The sequence below is a fragment of the Lissotriton helveticus genome, chromosome 11 (genome assembly GCF_964261635.1).
Source record: "Lissotriton helveticus chromosome 11, aLisHel1.1, whole genome shotgun sequence".
NCBI lineage: Eukaryota > Metazoa > Chordata > Amphibia > Caudata > Salamandridae > Lissotriton > Lissotriton helveticus.
Window position 1 is genome coordinate 108,483,056 of NC_136072.1, and position 19,342 is coordinate 108,502,397.

Genomic DNA, 19,342 nt, shown 5'->3' on the forward strand with positions numbered 1-19,342 from the left:
CAGCTTTTAATCCCCACCTTTTAGGTTCTCACCTGTAACTGTCCTTGTGTGGGTTTACTGTACAAAAGTAAACCTATTGGCTTTGGCAAAACTTGTTTTCAGCTGTGGCCACTCGGGGCTCCCCTTTGGACACGGCCATTTATTTATTTATTTATTTATTTATTATTTTTTATTTATTTATTTGTAAAATAAATTTGTAATTTATTCTTTATTTGTAAACTTCACAAGAGAACTTAATAGGAAATTTAAATGGATAAAAGAGGTCAGTCATACACTTTATTTCGATCAAAGATCTTAAAAGCGATATAATAAATGCAAAAAGATCATCAATAAAACATTTTAAAACATGAAAACATCGTAAAATTACAATAAGATACCCCAAGTAAAAAAATACAAAAAATAAACAGATAAATGATGTAACTCTGGCTACAGAAGTGACAGTATTACTACTAGGGTGCGTTGGTCAATTCCAGCTTTAGGTTTATTCCACATAAATCAGCAATGCATGCCACAAACTAGCTGTTGATTCAGTAACATTTCCGGTTCTCCCTAAAGATTGCATCCTGGGCAACTTAACGTATTTGCTCAGTTGAATAGATACCTTCCTTTCCGAGTTTAGAAAATCAATATTTCATAATAGCCATCTGCCAGCTGATAATGACTTCAACCCTGGAGTGGTGATAAATGGCAGTAATTATGTCCCAGTGACGCAGGTGCGCAACATTCTATAGGCTGTAAAACGGGCACGCTATCAGCCAATCATATTTTGCCCTTTGTAGATTGTATAGACCTTGGTCAAACATCTAATTATTGCCACGGAAAATGTACTGTTGTTGAAGGGATGCGCTCTAGTTATTTGATGCTCATAAAAACATAAAATAATGTGTTGCACTCGTTCCTATGAAGGTCATTTTAAAGCAATACTCTGTGTTTTTTCTTAAAAATGATATGAACGTGTTGAAGAGCTGAAGACATACTTCATATTGCTGCTCCAGACCTCAAACACACGTGCAGGCAGCTTATGAGTAATTAATCTAGATTGTCTAAAGCATGTAAACAGCCTTTCCCATGAGAGCACTGAAGATAAAAGAATTGTGGGGGCTGTCAATCAAATATCAGATGTGCCCTCAAGGATAGGAAGGTTTTCAGAGCCCAGAAAGGAAAGAATATATAATGATCGGTGAATTTGCTGCTGTGTGTGGGGTGTTTGGGAGATGCAGGGAGGTCAGGGGATTTACTGCTGCCCATTTGGTTTGCATTGTTGTTCTGTGCCAGTTGCAAATATTGAATGAAATGAAACATGCATCAGGTGTCTGGGCCTCAGTGTGAAGCCATCCCTGGAAACACAGTTGGGGAAAACTCAGATCTTTGCGTGCGATTTTTTAAGAAATTTGTTTAGAAAGAAAAAGCATAATAATAGATTTATCTGGGAGTAAACAAGTGAAAAACTAGGCGAGCTTTCTACTTTCTGTTTTTTACCCTAAACAATATGCCTCTTTGTCCCGCTTAGAAAGGCTGCTTATTACCAAGCTGTTCGCAGCAAATCTGAAAAATCAGCTCTCTTTATTTTCAGATTTCAAAGAAAACAAGCACTGGCAAAGCCAATAGGTCTGGCCTATTGTTGGTGTGGGATCTTTGCTGTATTCAAGTTATTTTTTAATAAAAGTGGCATTGTTATTGACTTTGGTGTCAGTGTGACGTGGGGTGCAGGCTTCAAGGGGCTTTAGCACATTGATTTAATTGCAAGTGACGTTGCAGGTGGTTGGTAAATACATGTTACGTAGTTCTTTGACTAAATGCTTTCCTCAAGTCTGAGCTGAAAGAGATAAAAGTTCAACTATGGCGCGGTAGCGCTCTGAGGCGTTTCACTAACAGGAGAATGAGGTTGTCCCCAGTTAAGTTCATAGAAAAGTGAGTTACTCAGAGGGTCACGGTCATAAGTAAAGGTAACAAACCGCTACCCAGTGCCTTAGATAGTGGCAGGTTGTACTGGTGAATACCTGTATTGTTTGAGGAGCGTGGCCAGGTCTGGTGACTTAGTGGACTAATGCGTACACTGTAGGGGCATGTTTTGACCTCACGGTCACAGATTCAAATCTCGGTGGGTCCACTCAGCCTTTCATCTTTCTGCGGTCAATACAATGAGTACCATTGAGTTGGGTAACAATAAACATATGTTATTCAGTGCCAAGATACTCTTCTGGGTGAATGTGCGCGATACAAATCAGCGACGGCTACCGCAAACAAAGGGTGGTGAACGTGTGGGGTCGCGCAGGAGGCCTCGCACTGGGGGCTACAATATTAAAAAATAAAACAAATAAAACTTACCTTTTTCTGCTACATCCGCCGGCCAGTCGTCTCCAGCGTCGCGTTTGGCGCCTCTCCACTTTCTGGGTCCCAGCAGCCCCTGGGACCCAGACTCCCATCCAGACTCCCATCCAATCTCTGTGCTGCAGAGCAGCGCGGGGATTGGTCTGAGCAGGCAAGAAAGACGCCCTGCTCAGCCCAGGGAGTCTGTGTAGTTTCTAGAGCCCGGCTGCTCAATGCAGCTGGGCAGGAGAAAACCTAAATGCGCATGTGTATTTTGGTCGGCCTGAAATGGCTGACCAAAACACATATTCGCACTTTAGGGAGTGAAGTGCCCATAGCACACCACCTCTCCCTTCCCTTGCCTCGGCCCGCCCCCCCCAACACCTGGGCTGGACTGGACTTGAAGAGCCCCAATAAAGATTGCGGTATCCTGGTGCATTCTTAGGTCATAATTTACTATGCTTTAAAAACAAATTCAATTGAATGTATAATGAAAAACGTGGTGTAGAATGCACCATTTTTTCCAGATATACTTGGAGGGGAGACCTCCCTAACCGACTTGTAGAGGTTAGCCTCGCTCGCTGTATTCGCTCGCTATGCACCATTTGGACAAAATTTGTCTGGGCGGCTTTGAATTTCCAGTCCAGCCCTAACTCTTTCCATGCTCCCTCGCTTGTCTTTTCATATACATAAATTACTAATTTACTATTCTGTACAATGCAAACTTTTTTTTTGTCCGCAGTCTTTTCCAATGTATTTTCTTTCTATTTTTCCACTATGTTGGCGGTGTCTGACATACTTAAGGTGGGCCCTACCCATGCTACAGGAGATAAATCTAGGATAAATTCGTTGAGATAGTCTTTTTTTATCCTAAGCATCTGGAGTGACTCTAGTTCTCTAGCACTTCTGTTTACTCGCTTTCCTTTCAGCTCTGTCTCTACCTTTTTACTGCCTTTTTTCCTATCCTCCCTCATTTGTTCATACTTTTCTCCTCTTGCTTTCTCTGTCAGACTGCTTCTTTCCATATCACACAGGCTACCTAACACACACCTAGGTTCCCTCTTTGATTGCTCTTTCGCTTTCTGTGTCACTGTCTCCAACAATTGACTGAATCTTACTGCTGATTAAGAGAGTGTCTGCAGATCGATGTAATGGTTAGCAATTAACTGACCAGTGGATTGGTGATACCAAGGGCCGGACTGGCATTAGCGGGCACTGGGCGTTTCCCCGGTGGGTCACCAGGATTGGGGCCGGTTTTGGGCCCCTGGGGGGCTTTTTTCATTACCGGGGTCCGGCAATATCAGCCCCCTGTAACTAAATCAGCCAAAACCAGCCCTAGCACACAGCTTGGCCGCACCCCCCTCTCCCCCAGGGGCGCTGGCCGAGCAGTATGCCATGGCCGGTTTCAGTTCCCAGTCCAGCCCTGGCCAACAACGTTGGCTAAGAGCCGGCAAATGTAAATCAAGTACATGCCACCGGCCCGCCACAACAACTCCCCCCTGCCCAGCCCAGGCTGCAGGCAGCTGCCGTGGTCCAGCACGCGATGACTCATGCAGGCTGCCTGCTGAACTTAAAGCACCACCAGTCCAGCTGCGGTCCAGGTTGGGTCATGGCCGTCTTCACATTACTGCTGTGTGGCACAACAACGTGCATTGCGAATAGTGGCAGACTGCCGCTGCCAACCTTAAATTGACTGCCACGTCCCTGCTCATGCCACTGCCGACCAGGCCTGCCTATAGGTGTGTGTGCAATCAGTGTCAGTCTGTCGGAAGTAGCCATTGGGCAGGGCAAATCATGAAGACACTCATTCACTCGAGTCATCACGTGATGAAATGAATCTGAATATGGCTCAGCGGGGAATGGTATTACATTGTAGTTGCTCAAGCCAGCCCAGAGTGAGCTGAGCCAGCCCCCGAACCTGCCGCAAGCAGCATGGAAGTGTGCTGACAGCTTTCTGTCAGTGGTGCTAAATAGCAGCTGGCGATCTGGCTTAGCAGCACTATAAACGTGTGACTTTGCACTTCAGTATGGTGATGTGGACTGGACAAAAAGGAAAAAAGGCAGCCAGGGATAATTAATGCCGCACTAATCAACTGTACACTATATTTGATAACACAAAGTCATTGTTGCCCACCTCCAAGGTCCACTGCCAATGAACCTCACCACTATAATGCAAGAAGCACAGAGAGGCAACACAAAAGGGAAAAAGCACAAATGCTAAGCAAAAAAGATCTGTCAGGACTCTTCAATGACGATTGTCAATTTTGTTTATTAGTTGCTTGAATCACAAAAGCTTAATGCAGTGCAGATGCAGCCAAGCTGTTAGTTTGGTGGCGGGATTGTGAGACACCACGTCCGGCGAAATGTGCTCACGGTGCATTCTGAACTAAGAAAACGTACCTATGGATGTTCAACTTACCACAGTGAACATTCTATCACTTATTCGGAAGGGATGACTAGGAAACATAATCTGTGAATTAACTTAATCAATTTGAGGAATCATGGACTTTTTCACCATCTACGTACTTTTGGGAATCTACTACAAAGTACTGAACATTTTATTATTGCCCTGAGGAAGCCCTATTCGGGGTGAAACGCGTTGGCTGCATCTGCACTGCACTACACTTTTGCTTAGCATTTGTGCTTTTTAGGTCTAGCCTGTCGACGCAGCGCAAAGCGATGTCGCTAGCGCGATCTATTGTTGCCTCGGAACGGGGACAGGACATGTGCACGCGCACAAAGGATTTCAATTGTGAATGCGTTTGTGAATGCGTACGACGCCGTTTGATTAACTTGCAGGAGAGGGAAGGTGCGCGTGTAGGGCTGGCGCTGCGTTTTGTTTTCTAAAAGCTTCCATGTCAATTGCAAGCAAACCTAAAAACAAACAGACTACCGGGCACCTTCAATATATCAGCTGTTCTTTATAATGTTTTGCAAATTTTTTCAAAGCAACTCAAGATTACGATTTGCGTTTTTTTTTCTTCTAAAAGCTTCCATATCAATTGCAAGCATTTTTAGGTCTTGGGAGGACTCGGACCCGCTTCTTATCTATCTAGCATTCCTTGTTACTTGTGTGAGTGTTTCATTTCCCTTGCTCCCCTACCCCACCCTGCACGTTCTACCTTGCTAGAAGCATTCCGTATGGCCGCTTTTAAAAGCCCTGTCCTTATCTCATCCCCCACACTCCTTACCTCAGTTGTTGCTCCATTGGCATCCGGCAGCTCCACAATCTCCACAGCCCACTCACAGCCGCCTCTGCCGCTCCTTTGTCTATAGTTTTTTGGCATGGTGGTGCAGCAGTCATCCCCTACCAAGTCCAAGTTCGTGGCTAGGCTTCTCAATCGCATCGCATCACCATTCCCCAGCGTGCCCAGACAGCCAATGTGCACGCTCAAGGCGTGTATTCTCTGGCCATCTCAGCGCGCCCGGACAGGCAATTTGCACTTACAGCTTGTGGCGTTTGAACACAGCGTGCGCATGGCATGCGTTCACTTCCCTCCTTCGCGCACAGCAGATGGAGCGGGCCAAAGAGCAATTTTGTTTTACCTACTAGCAGGAGCAGGTTGTGACAAGTGATGTCCACGCTTCTGCTTTGTAGGAAGGGATCACTTCTTCCTGCAGGTATGAAAGCAAGGGTAACAGATAGACTTGAGCTTGTGATGTTACCTTGTTGCCAATGAATTGCTGCTTTGCCCTATACGGGACACTAATCACCTCCGCTGGTGTCCTCCGATATGCTTCAGGCACTTCTCACCAGGGGATGCAGCCCAGGACCAGTTGCTGAATTCCAGGCCCCTGGCCTCTCTGAAACTATGCTCCCTTGTTAGGCAGGAGCATCAGGGCGACTGCAGGCGGACCACAGCCTGCTCACTGTGTCCTGCCAGCTTGCGTCTCTGTCGGCACACTCTGATGCGGTTCACCCTCCCACCAAGGGGACCAGCCAACATCGGTTGAAGGGTTCGCTTTCAAGCACCCACAGTGCTTGAGAGGTTCACTTTTGCATTCAAGCACCTCGGGACCCGGTTTATACTCTGGGGAGGATGGGCAGCCGACACCGGAAAGCAGCGTGCTATCCATTCTCCTTCTTGGATAGACCCTCTGCTGGTTTTTTAAAGTTTTGAAAAGCACAATCATAAGAAACATTGAGTCTCTTCTGTACTGTGCCATGTTGTGTATGGAACTCAATCACATTTCCACCACATATGTATCGGAGTACCTGAATCCTGGCTACCTCTTCCACATTGTTAGAGGTTACAAATACCTAACTTTAACTTTTCTGGTGTAAAATGCCATCTCGGTAATTTGCAATGCAATAGGTCTCGCAGTTGTTAGAGTTTGAGCTATTGTCATTGTAAATGGCATTGCCTTTTATTTATGTGTTGGTTTTTAAAACATAAATAAAAGCAATTGTCGTTTACAATGCCAATATGTTAAACTCTTGCAAATGCGAGACCTATTGCATTGCAAATGCGTGTTCACTTTTGTGTTGTCTCTCTGTGCTTTCTTCTTGCATTATAATAGTGATGTGGGCCACTGCACTAAAATGTGCAGTCTAATCCCTGATGTGTGGTACTTGGTGGAGCTGATAGAGGTTTTGACTTTACAAAGGCAACTAACTCTACCTAAGCTGTGACCATATTAAAAAACAAAACAAGGGCCTCTTCAGGGCAACGCTAAATTAATGGACATACTGGTTAAAATAGCAGTTCAACATACAGAAGGATTCATCATTGAAGTATGCAATCAGCTAGCTATCTGTTTTCAAAATGTTCTTTACAAAAACACTTTTTTCATTTCTGGGGATGTAGCAAATACTGCAAACTTTATTTTAAGGGTTTGATAAAAACAAATGTGCTGTAGTCACCCTAAGGCTTTGGGTGATATACTCCGCAGTGAAGCAATCAATTTGAGAAACAGAAACATATATTTCCAAGGGAATTACTCAGCTTTAGACCTCAGCTTTAGGCTGTCCTTTCCAGGTCTCACTCTAACGGTGGACAGTGAAGCATTGTTTTCAATTTGGAGTCTGAGAGAAGGCAAATGTTACTTCATATACAGAATCCAACTTTAAAACAACAGAAGAGAAAGAAAGAAACCTAAACTGGCTGTGTTCATGCACCTGCACTGGGGGAATAAACCCAGGCTTTGAGGGATACAAAATGTTCCTATTAACCCTGTATTCCAATTGCAGCATAAACTCTATGTGAAAACGACTAAAGAAGAATTTACATTTGGCTATTTTTTAAATTGTATTTTTGGGTCTCTGCTGTTTTTTCTCTTACGCAATAAAACACAATGGCTTTTCTGTGTTACCAGGGTACCCAGGAACAAGGCAATGAATTCTGCTGACATGCAATACTGTGAAAAGCTTATGAAAAACATATTTTAAAACAAGAATTAAATGTATCAATTCATGTCCAGAGCTGTCAATGTGCTACCACAACTCCATTGTGACATTATTGTATAACTGCACTGAAAGCGCTGTCCTCAACTTGCACTCAATAGTAACTTTTAAATAAATTATTCCAATGTTCATTAAATTCTTCTCAGATTTCTTTCTTGTATTGTCACTTTTTCTTCATTTATTTTGTTACTTTTTTATCCATGACGATAATTTCCACCTAATTACATATGCCCATATGCCCAATGTATTTCAGGCTTTTGCCCTTCATCAGGGATTTATTCTGAAAAATAGAAGAAACTTGAGCTTAGTACTAAGAGTGGCATTCGTGCTAAAGCTACTATAGAAGTAATGAGAGTATATCCACTTCAAATACAATCCATTATGTGAAAAAAACGGGAAACATCCTTTACAATGCAACTTTTACCATGCAGTGCCTTTACGACGCAACCATTACAACGCAAACCATTACAACGCATTGCGCTGGGGGGCGCTCTAGGATAGGGAATAGATTTAATTTACTATTCAATACCTTCCCTACTATCCACGGGATCTGGAGTTGGAATAGTAAATTAAACTATTCACTATCCAGCACCCTAAAGCGCTATGCGTTGTAAAGGCATGCGTTGTAAAACTTGCGATGTAAAAGCATGCGTGTTAAAAGCATGCGTTGTAATGTCATACATCCGAAAAAACCCAGGTGAAAAATTCTCTAGTAAAAAATGCTCTTGTCCATGTTAATTTAACAGTGAGCAATTAGTCCACATGCGAGTGTTATGCTTTATCAGGGTGTGTGTGAAGTTATAGGTTGTTACTAATTCTCGTCGGTCTCATGTGAATTTTCAGTCTGAAATAAGGGGATGATAACTATGCGTTTAACATGGTGTAACCTGGTTTGCGAGAGTGTTATAGATCAATATTACGTATGTTAGTCATGCCTGAGTTCAATTACTTTGTGGGATGCGACTAAATGTATCAACATGCAAGTTTACTCAAATGGTGATGTCGGCGGTGTCTTATCCCACGTCTTTTTTGTTTATCTAGATCCTAGACATTGATTAATAATGAGCGAACAAAGTGTGAACATGCACACTTACTCAAACCTTGTTACCAAGAATATTATTTAGCGTATTTCTAGTTTTCGAATGATAGCTGAAAATGATATTGGATTGTTAACTTTAAGTGAGCAGGATAATTGAAAGTAAAAAACAGTGCAGTTGAAAATGACTTACCCGTGCTTTTAGTAGTGTTGAGATGACTGTTCACGGTGCCGTTAGTTAGGTGCTGATTTTTTAGTAACACGCCGGATTTTAAAATGTGTTTCACCCGGAAGTGCATACACTTCTGTGTAACTTAAAAGACTACTACTTGAGTTGACATGGGTGACGCCGGATATTGGAGTGTGTTCCACCCGAAAGTGAGTAGACTTCTGTGTAATTAAAGAAACTATAACAATTATCGATATGGATGATGGTAAAACACAGTGTTAAGTGAATGTTAAAAATTTCAATTAGAGTGTGTAAGTTACTATAAATAGGGAATACTTCTACAAATGATTGATAACATGACAGTGTTGGTATACAATCTATAAGAACTTGATCTTTCATCACCACACTGTATATGCAATTGGAGCATTCTAGGTAAGCACTGGTTATTACGTGTGGTTTAAAAATGTAGCAAGTGCAATGGGACAGGGTAAAAAATTAAATTATGTAAGAAATTTTACTTGATATCCTATGGAAATAGTCAAACATAATAATTCAAACATGAAAATTCACGAAAATGCGTGATAGATATATATCATATGGAGTGGTGCCTTATACATTTTATGTATGTTATGAGAATTTTGGAAATTCGATGTATGGCTTGAAATGGACCATGTTCAAATATAGAAAGCAGCCTAAATCCATCCGTTCATTCAAGCATTTCGGATTCACAGTGTCTAAAAAATTAATCCAATATATCTATCTTTGCAATAGCAACTGTGTATTGGCTCTTCCCTGTTTGATGGGAACTTGTTTGAGGATCAAGAATCTGAGTTGGCTAATGTTGTGATGAAGTAAATTAAAATGTGTGGCTCCGTAGACGGGATTCTGGGTTCGGACATTGCTTTTATGTTCATTGAGGTGAATACTGATTTTGAGCTCGGTTTTTCCCACGTACGCAAAGCTGCATGGGCATTTTAACAGGTATATAACATTATGACTGTTACATGTGGCTGTTACTCTCAATTTGATGATGGTTCCTTGGGTGGGGTGACATATAGTATTGCCTTTGATGATGGAATTACAGCTCCCACAGTTCGTACAAGGTACTATCCCACAAAAGTTTTGTTCTTTTTTATCAATAGTTTTACTTAATATTTGTTTGATGTTTATCGTCCGTAAATATGCAAATCTCGGATGATGTTCAAAGATGCCTTTGAAATCCGGTTCTGTTCTCAACATAGGCCAATACTTCAATATGGTGTTCTTAATTTTATGACTTCGAGTGGAGAATTTGGACACAAAAACTGTTCTGTTTTCATTATCTTCAAGATGTGGGCGTTTTGGTATACTTTCACATGTCTTATTTTCAACTTTCTTAACGGCCTCTTGTAATATGGGTTCAGGGTAACTCCGTTCTCTGAATTTATTGATTGTAATGGTCATACTTTCATTGTATAAGTTGTCGTTTGACAACATTATTTTAACCTGACTAATTGCGAGTATGGTAGATTTTTTTTAGAGAAGGTTGATGAAAACTGTGGAAATGAAATAGATTATTTCGATTGGTGGGTTTAGTGTACACGCTGGTAATCAATTGTCCATCTTTGTTGATAACGAGAGTGTCTAGGAAAGGGATGTGCTCTTTACTTATCATGGATGTGAATCCAATTCTTTCATCCACTGTGTTCAATTTCTTCTGATAACTCTAGATGTGTCCCCTTCCATAGCACAAATATGTCATCAATATATCTTTTGTATATGATGAGATTTCCAATCCATTCTTTTTGGTTGAGTATGTGGTCCAATTCAAATCTGTGTATTAAAAATATTGGCATATGCCAGTGTGGTACAGTTGCCCATTGATGTCCCTGAGGATTGGATGTAAAAATAATTTAGCAATTTAAAGTAGCTGTGGAACAAAGTACAATGTAATAATTCCATTAAGAACACTTTTAGATGTTCATCCTTTTCTGAATTGATTAAGAATGATTCCACCGCAGAGATGCCCAGATTATGCCGGATCGAAGTATATCATGATTTGACATCAATGGTGCATTATATGGTATCTGAAGTTAAGGTTGTCTTTGAAGATTCCAAGATGTTAAAAAAATCTGTAGTATCTCTTATGTAAGTGGACATGTTTTGGGCAAGTGACTGAAGATGTTTGTCCAGGTATTTGCCGATAGGTTCATGTAATGAATTTATGGTTAATACAATGGGTCTGAATGGTGGCTTGGTGGAATGTTAGTGTATTTTTGAAATCATGTATATATATATATATAAGGTATAGACTGGTTATTTTTGATGAGGTAAGTCTTGTCTTCATTCGTGATAATTCCTTTGGCTATGGTGTTGTCTATTATTTTGGAAAGAGTTCTTAGAAACTCATTAGTTGGATCAAAAGATAGTTTCATGTAAATGTTATCGCCCTGTACATGATCATAGACATTCTCTAGATAGTAATCTGTGTCCATGACTACCATTAATGTTTAACTGATCAGCGTTGGTCCAGGATAACCACAGTAAATAGTTTCCAAGCAGGCTACCGGGGGGAATGTATCTCACCAGGATAACCTCAACATTTGCCACTGGATTCAAGCTACCATGGTTGATGAGGGGTGATACCCCAAAACGAACTCTGAATGCTTGTTTCTGACCCAGGGAGGACCTGGTTTGGCAGTTTGGTCTGGGCTGTTCCCTTGGGGAGCGGGATCAAGACTGATTAGCATATGGCTAGGTCTAAACTTGGGTGGCATGGTGAGCAAAAGAACAATGGATTTAGCCCAGATCTCTTGACTAGGGATGAATGTTTGATTTGTTATGCATTCCGTCCATGATATGTGTGTTTTTAACTTCAACATTTGACATTACCGTGGCCATCAGTGACTAAAGTAGAAGACTTCCTTAATGACAAGCATGAAGGTATCATTGATGAGTCTGGGGCTCAAGTGACAAATGCATCAACTCCATGATTCTGTGCTTCACCTTAGGGTGACAGGTTCAAACCCTGGTAGGTGCATTCAGCCTTTCATCCTATGACATCGATAACATGAGTGCCAGTCAGTTGAATAACAATAAATACCTGTTATTCAACATCAAGGGGTTTATGTGTGCTTTACAAATACACTTTATATTATTTTAAAAAGTGTGTAAACACTCAAAGAAGACAATCATTCTTCTACCTACTAGACCCACCGTCTGAACATCCATCAAGCCATCAGACACCTCTGCTCCGTGTCCCTTTCTCTAACCCTCACCCCCGGAATCCAACGTAGCAGATGCAGAGGTCGCTCCTTCTCCTACCTAGCAGCAAAGACATGGAACAAGCTACCATTCATCTACGGACCTCCTCATCACTTCCAGAGTTCTGAAAGTCCCTGAAGACCTGGCTATTCGGCTAATCATTTGCCCACTGACAGAGCCTGGATACCCTCACTGGTAACAAGTAGTGCTCTACAAATCTACTGATTGATTGATCATTCTAATAATATTGAGGTGAATCTTCATCTAAAGCTCACAGTATTAGTACCCCAATAGTACCGTCCATGCACATCCTTTAGCCTTCCTTTTTTGCATTTTCATTTTTGTCCCTCTTAAAAGATGTAGCTGCCATTTCCTCTGCCATTTCCACCGTATTTAAAGCTCTTCTCATGACTCAATGTTTGCATGTGGGTGATGAGCACATTCTTCAAGTGTCTCACGCTGGAAAGAGCTGATGTGCATGATTTGATAAAGCACAGCAGTCTCTTTCCTGCATCTCATTCCAGCTGTGTTTAGAAGCAGTTTTGTTCTCAGTGCTCCGCTTAGATCATCGATGAGCCGCCCTGATGGTCTTCTCTGTTAATTGCCTGTCGCGATTAGTTAATCTCTCACTTGGCAGCCCACTACATCATTGCATTAATCATCAATAAGCATAATGAGGTGTCATTATTCACCAGCTACCACTTTACCATTCAAAGAGGTTCCTGATTTCCACTGCAGGGAAACATAAAAAAAGCCATGTCAAAAATCACTGGCAGATGCCCTCAACAGAAGGATGCACTGTAAATGGTGAGGAGGCTAAGAGGATCAGGGTGCTTGCACTAAGTTGGGCAGATTGCACCCCTCCATCACAGCTGTGAGAAAAGCCCTTTTTTTGCCTGGTTGACCGATTGTTTACTGATTTATATTGCTGGTGTTTAGATTCTTCACACTGGGGCACAGCTGTTGCATATTGATTGTACCCTGCTCCTAAAACATACAGAAATATGCTAATCCTTGGTTAGCACATTTAACCATTCTATAAGGCAATGGCATGTGGTAGAGAAATACACCCATGGCATCAACAAGTACATATCACATGTAGACTGCAGTACATATTGTGCCATCCACTAGTGTGACAAGGCAAAGCATGGATTCAGGTCTACCACTGTAGCCTGACTGCTGCAGTGTAAAACATGATGGGCAACCTATTAAAATAGCCCTTTTTGGCAGGTAAAAAAAACTTTTGAATATTAGCAAGTCATCCCTATGTATCCCTTGTAGTCCACAAGGTAGGGTGCATGGTATTTAAAATATGGGCATGTAGAAGATTATTGTTACCATATCTCTACAAGGACAATGCCCCAAAAGCTATTTTCACTGTGGTAGGCTTAGCTGTCCTATGTACAAAACCATAGAACAGATTAAATACTATTACTGCTATCTCAGGAATGGAAAAAGACAGAAATATAATTAAATTATTTTTAATAGTTATTAGTTATTTGAAGTTTGATTTCTAATGAATATTCGGGAAAGGTAATTTTTATTATGTTACCCTTTACATGCATGAAGTATCAGAAGGATAATTAGCATGTCTATGCCAGTTCCCAGCTTGTGCTCAAGCCCGGGAATAGGTGTGAAAGAGGTGTGAAATGCCTCCCTACAGCTAACAATAGGCTGGCCTGAAAGGAGCCATGATGAGTCGTCTGAACTCCACAGATTATTCTGAGTAGTGGCTGTGAGCCTCTGTTGATACCACACTTTCAAATCCTGCTTGACTGATGTATTGAGTCACATGTAACCTTTGGGAGACACTTGAAAGCAAGAAAACAGGATGTCAAGCCAATTCTTGTGAATCTCCTGTTTGGTTGCTAAAGGGCCCAGCTTTTTGCCATCACAGACATCTATCTCTTAGTTTGTTGTGGGTACAGTGCCTGCTTCAAACTGGATTTTAGTATTAGATGTGGAAAGACCCTGGTGATTTCCCACCCACACCCCTAGCCCTCAGAGCCAAAGTTTATGTGTCGCTGACGACTTTTTCTGTCTTGAAAATGTCCTGGCACCTGGTATTTTGGGCCTGTTTGCAGTAAGGCAAACAGGAACTACTGGACATGGGTAGAGTTGCCCCTGGCAACTTTTACCCCATTGGTTAGGTAGTGCCAAGGAGTCATAGCCATCTACTAGCTAGTGCCAGGCATAAACTAGCTAGTGCCAGACATAACACTAATTGGCTTGCAAAAGTATACCAGGCAGGCTCAACATGCTGCACTTGGCATCTACGACATGTGAGAAGAACCTGCGGAGGCTAGACCCCCTTCCACCTTAAATCCAAAGATAGAGAGATCTCCAAGAATCATAATGCTGTGATCTCCAAGTATCATAATGCTTATCCAAAGGGTGGTTCCTGGAACATAAAAAGGCTGAAGAGGACATTTATTTGTAGAATCGCAACTAAACTGTGGAAACTGGGCCTAGACTGGACTTTCCTGTTGCCCTCTGTCAGACACCCAGAGAATTTCCATGTGTTCCACATGAGGTCCTGGAGGTCTTGCAAGTGTACTCCTGTAGTTGTTTGGACGCCAAAAGAGGTTTGGAAACTTGTTCTGATCTTTTGCTCCAGGGCTCCAGAGTTCCAAGGGGAAAAGTATCAGACTGGCATACCACAGCATCAGAGTTAATGTGAGATTTGTCCCATGTGGAGAAGAGTTTTCCGACAGGAAAATGTCAAAATCCCTTTTCAGACTGGGACCTAGAAATGATTGTGAACTTTCCCACTTCTAGGTCCCAGTGGACCTGTGCTCCATCAAGATCCACTTCACATCACGTCTAGGTCACAGTCTACCATAACCATTGACTACCATAGGGGTTTTGCACCTTCCAGTGCTATTCTCTCCTAAATATTACAAAAAATCTTAAATTCCCCATATTCGATTCTTATCATGTTGTGTCATTTTGTTTAATGAATTTTACTCTATTTTTAAAAATTAGAGTGGGATTTTGTAGTGTTTTGTTTTTGACATTTTTAATTGTTTGGTACTTATAAATGCTATACTCAAGTTAAACCTGCCTGCTCTGTGCCACAGCTATCAGAGGTTGAGCTCAGGTTTATATTACTAAAATCTTTGATTGGACCTTGCGAGATAGCGACATTATTACTTGTGGTGGACATCAGTCAATCCAAACTAATAAACGACTTTCTCACAACACCACTTCAAATTTGTAATACAGATTGATTTTACCTGTGAAGGCTTATCAATTATTTGATGAGTTGGTCACAAAGTAGTCTGACGCTATGGTACTTGGGTGGTATTAGATTTACAACATAGATGATTTTCAGTGTCTCTGCAGGTCATGCTATGGCAGTCTTTGTTCACCTGTACAACGATTCAGTTAGATGGCTATAGTTTGTGAAATTGTTCAATATGACCGTATAACTTTCCACAAGGCCAGGTCTAGAGTGACTCACATGTCCATGTTTCAGTATCCTCTGTATAGAATCTTCATTTTATTAAGTTCTTCCCAAGGTTCGTACGTGAGTAGGTTCAGCAAGACACCTAATGGTTCAAGATATGATCCTATTGGAAGGTACCAGTAAACCATTCCCTATCTCTTTAACGTGGCTCACACCCGATTTAACAACAGTGTGGTATGAGTAAACAATTACACCTCTGGGAACTCTAACAAGGTACCTCCTCCTCTAGCCAAGGCATCTTTTTTTGGAGAGAAAATTTCACAATGGGTCATGGAGGGAACAACTGGAAGGACCCCTCTGAGTGAGTGGGACCTAGAGTTTCAAGGCACTGTAACGACAAAAGGGCATTACTACTGGCTACATTATGTGTCCTCTTCGAGTACTGTCACATCGCTTTAATGGCCCCTTGGTAGGAATGCCTTTGAGAGCAGGAACCTGATAATGCTCAGAGGATGGTATCTGCAACTCTGCATTATATAAGTTGATTTTCGCTCTAGACAGTAGAGTGGCATTTTTTGTATTTAGCCAGTGGCTGGACAAAGCACTAAACATTTTATCCCTCAAGATTATATTTTAATTGCTTACACATCTTGTTACCTTTATTTAAAATTAGAACATTGGAATGTTGAATGCTCCACTGGAGACAAAAAAGTCTCTCAGCGCTCCAACATTGGAATATTTTTTTAATTTCGAACATTCAACCCTCAGTATGTAAAATGTTCTAATAGACTTATAGACCTTCTGCCTCAGGCTGTACCAGTTTTTTAAGGCCCTCTTCCACGTTATAGACCCTGCCATGCATCTTTAACAACTGGTATGGCCAGAGCAAGAAGGGCTATAAGGCTATTAGAACATTCCACCCACTGAGGAAAGAATGATCTACATTAAACAGTGAGAACCAGAAAGGCAAACATTGGAATTTTGGCCAGAAGGCTTATAACAGCTAATATTAGCCCTGAGCGACTTCATTGTCTTCAATGGAGCGCCCAACATTCCAGTGTACTAATATTGCCTTAGAGCCTGCTTAGCGGGCTCTAACAGCTATTAAGTCGTTCAAGCTTTAAGAGAGCGGGCCTTCAATGGCCGGTTGAGTCTGCTCTAATATTTATTCCCACCTCGCAGCAACAGACTAATGACTGCTAAGTATTAGTTCAGTACCAAAGTGGACTGCACTGTTGGAAAGAAGCAAGGCAATTTAAAATTACTAAGTGAGTTCAGTAGGCCTCAAATTCAAGAAGTTCAAAAAATAAAATATCTCAGGAGACAAATTGATTTTTTTTACAGCCATCCACATTGGAGACGATGCATGGTTTTAATATATATTAGTCTTTCCATGTTGCTCCATTTGATTACCCTCCCATAGTTTCCTCTCTGGCCAATCCATAAAATGATTTGCCCAATTACAGGTATTAGTATGAATGCCATTACTTGATACTTCTGGCTGCTTCGGAAGTTAATGAAAGAAAGAAAATCAAATCATTAATAGTGGTTCCTAGTTTGACTAGAGGCTGCGCATGGGATTTGGGAAAATATTAACGTTTATGTTTTTGACAGCGTCCTTCTTCATCTTAATGTGTTTGTTAATGGAAACTAAGGTCCATACATGGTTTATTTGGTCTTTGAGCCAATAATCTATCCCTTTTACTACCGAATGGCTCGCTGGTGCTTTTATTAAGGTCCTGACACTCTTTGACAATAACCCCATGCTCCATAGCCATAGAGAATCTATGGAGATGAGTCAAGAGGTCCACTGGTCATGTTTTGAGTTTGGAGGGGAGGGGCTGAAAAGTATGGATGAATGATGCAGGTTTCCAGGTATTATCTATATTTGAATTTAATACCCAAGAAATTGGTATGAAAGAGTGGCAGGATACCAGTTTCTTGCCTTGTGTTTCTCGGGAGGTGTCCAACTGGACATGTAAGAGATAGGTAGTGACCGTAACTTGGGTATAGCTCAAAAATAAAATTACTCTGTGGCTATAGGATCAGCATTACAAATGTTCCAGAGACAACTATAGCTCTGCTCCTTTGTCTATGACGTATGTGATCTCCTTGGAGGAATCATCCCCAATGTTATATTTGAAAAATATAAAGGCAATGAGAGGTAAAATATGTGACGACACGGAAAGAGAATTGAATAGCTGAATGTGGAAGATGCTATTACAAGAACAGTAATATGTTTTGCTACTCAGCTACGCATATGTAGCTGATCTATAAATGTTGACTTTTCTCATTGCCCTACAAAGTATGATACCTTTAGCCTTATTGATAACACAAATAAGCAAAAGCTCCTAACAGATTCCACCTAAGGTATGGCCCACCAGAAGCTGAAAGGATCTTTATAGATGAGATGTTCTACTTTAAACAGTGAAGTTTAGAGGTCATGCGTGGGTGTTGATACTATGCTACAGATGTCGTATGGTGGTGCAGACACAGGAGTGTGGCTGGACATAGGATGTCAGCCCCCACCTTTCTGGTGGAAAGTAATTTGTCCTTTTTCAGATTGTTTCACTAGGATGCTGTTGTTGGCATATGTATTTAGGACAATTCATGAGCTGTTAGTTAGCACTGTCAAGTTGATTTCATGTGCATGTTGGAGCTGCTTGTCAGTGATTAATGTTCTTTATTGAATTTAATGCAGATTTTTATTTTGGAAGATAATTTTCCATTTTAAATTCATCTGTGTATATATTCAAATACCAGAAACAAAACCATATACCACATCTGGATCAAGTAGAATTCATTTGTAACTGCTCAAAATACATTTTCAAAGGAATTTCTATAGAAGTGTCCATGTTTGCCTTTATAGGGGCACATACTTAATGCTAACTCACCAACATTGCAAGGGGTGCTGTACAAAAGAAAGTGTTCTTAGGAATGGATCACCTAGGGCAGAGGAGGATGGGGTATGGAGAAGCAGATGGGATTGCATATATCACACAGAGTGTAGGGTATCAGTTGCTAGGGATGATGGTTTGAAAAGCTTGCATAAGGATGTGGTGGTGTTCAAAGGGATGGGTCTTTTTCAGAAATGGAAGAGGGGAGGGGTTTGTTGCATCTAAGTGGGGTTGGATTCCAGAGTCCTGGTGTGTAGGAGGAGAAGGCCTCTTGCTTTCATTTTTTTAATTTTGGTCTTGAATTGGGTGTTGAAAAATACCTTGATGAGGTTAGCCATGAGAGTAGAGAGCCTTATGTAACTGGTGATGTGAGAAGGTGAAGGTAGCCATGGAGATATCTCAGGGGGTGGTGGATCCTGTTAGACCACTTCAATCCCTTCATCAGATGAACCACGGAATGGAAGGGGCTCCTCAGGGGTCCAGGTGGGACCCTGAACACACTAGTGACAAGACCTTCGCCGCCATTGCGATATGAAAGTTCAGAGCTTCGTAGCTGAGCTAAGAGGTCAGATGGAAAGAGATTGTGCTGTTTGCACTAAAATGTATGGAGAGGAGTTTGAAGGAGCTGATCAATGGTTGCAAGAAGGGCCACAGTAATCCATGGAGGACCACAATGTCACCTCCTTTTCTGATAAGGCTATTGAACTGATGTATGTGGTAGTTTTCTGTTGCAAGCACCTCATGGATGTGTGTGGAGCTGGGCGACAGTGGGGTTCAGAGATGCATTGGGAGTGTAGCATTTGTGTTGTGTTGGTGTCTGCTTTGTCTGCTCAATTCTTTACTGTGAAAAAATTCATCTGTACTTTCACAACCC

At 41.5% G+C, this 19,342-nt stretch overlaps 1 protein-coding gene across 5 annotated transcripts in view; it reads left to right on the forward strand.

Annotated features, from left to right (window-relative positions):
• KCNMB2 (potassium calcium-activated channel subfamily M regulatory beta subunit 2) overlaps nucleotides 1-19,342 on the forward strand; it is an 863,472-nt gene that overhangs the window by 519,469 nt on the left and 324,661 nt on the right. The window lies entirely within an intron of this gene.